The following is a 1,345-nucleotide window of genomic DNA, read 5'->3' as shown; positions in this document are numbered from 1 at the left end:
ATTCGAAAATTACTTCCCTTCTTCTCACATCCTTCTATTTATGGACTAACACTATTCCTTAATACAAAATTTGAACTCCATCTTTTTTGATAAGTTCGAATTTTCTACTTCTGTCTTCTACTTTTCTTTCCTCTGACACCTAAAGGAATCTATATACTGTGACATAGAGGATTCCACATTTTCTTGTTCCCTTCTCTTTCTTATGAGTAGGAACAAAGACAAAAGCATTCTTGTTGAGGCTGACCCTGAACCTGAAAGGACCTTGAAGAGAAAGCTAAGAGAAGCCAAAGCACAACTCTCTGTAGAGGACCTAACTGAATTCTTCAAAGAAGAAGAACACATGGCAGCCGAAAACAACAACAATGCAAGGAAGGTGCTGGGTGACTTTATTGCACCTACTCCCGACTTCTATGGGAGAAGCATCTCTATCCCTGCCATTGGAGCAAACAACTTTGAGCTTAAGCCTCAATTAGTTTCTCTAATGCAACAGAATTGCAAGTTCCATGGACTTCCATTGGAAGATCCTCATCAGTTCTTAGCTGAATTCTTGCAAATCTGTGACACTGTCAAGACTAATGGGGTTGACCTTGAGGTCTACAGACTTATGCTATTCCCTTTTGCTGTAAGAGACAGAGCTAGGACATGGTTGGACTCTCAACCTAAAGAAAGCCTGGACTCTTGGGAAAAGCTAGTCAATGCCTTCTTGGCAAAGTTCTTTCCACCTCAAAAATTGAGTAAGCTTAGAGTGGAAGTCCAAACCTTCAGACAGAAGGAAGGAGAATCCCTCTATGAAGCTTGGGAAAGATACAAACAATTAATCAGAAAGTGTCCTTCTGACATGCTTTCTGAATGGAGCATCATAGGTATTTTCTATGATGGTCTCTCTGAACTATCCAAGATGTCTTTGGATAGCTCTGCTGGAGGATCTCTTCATCTGAAGAAGACGCCTACAGAAGCTCAAGAACTAATTGAAACGATTGCAAATAACCAATTCATGTACACTTCTGAAAGGAATCCTGTGAACAATGGGACTAGTCAGAAGAAAGGAGTTCTTGAGATTGACACTCTGAATGCCATATTGGCTCAGAACAAAATATTGACTCAACAAGTCAATATGATTTCTCAAAGTCTGTCTGGAATGCAAAATGCACCAAGCAGTACTAAGGAAGCTTCATCTGAGGAAGAAGCTTACGATCCTGAGAACCATTCAATGGAAGAGGTGAATTACATGGGAGAACCCTATGGAAACACCTATAATCCTTCATGGAGAAATCATCCAAATTTCTCATGGAAGGATCAACAGAGACCTCAACAAGGTTTCAACAATAATAATGGTGGAAGAAAT

General features: G+C 40.0%; 1 non-coding gene across 1 annotated transcript; it reads right to left on the bottom strand.

Annotated features, from left to right (window-relative positions):
* Nucleotides 1-736: 736 nt before the first annotated feature.
* LOC112798949 (small nucleolar RNA R71) lies at nt 737-844 on the bottom strand. The gene has a single exon (XR_003200543.1). It is a non-coding gene; the product is annotated as a small nucleolar RNA R71 (small nucleolar RNA).
* Between the last annotated feature and the right edge of the window lie 501 nt (nt 845-1,345).

Source organism: Arachis hypogaea, chromosome 4 (assembly GCF_003086295.3).
Source record: "Arachis hypogaea cultivar Tifrunner chromosome 4, arahy.Tifrunner.gnm2.J5K5, whole genome shotgun sequence".
In the NCBI taxonomy this organism is placed as follows: Eukaryota; Viridiplantae; Streptophyta; class Magnoliopsida; order Fabales; family Fabaceae; genus Arachis; species Arachis hypogaea.
Note: the sequence above shows the minus strand (reverse complement) of the source record. Positions and strands in the feature narration are given on the sequence as shown.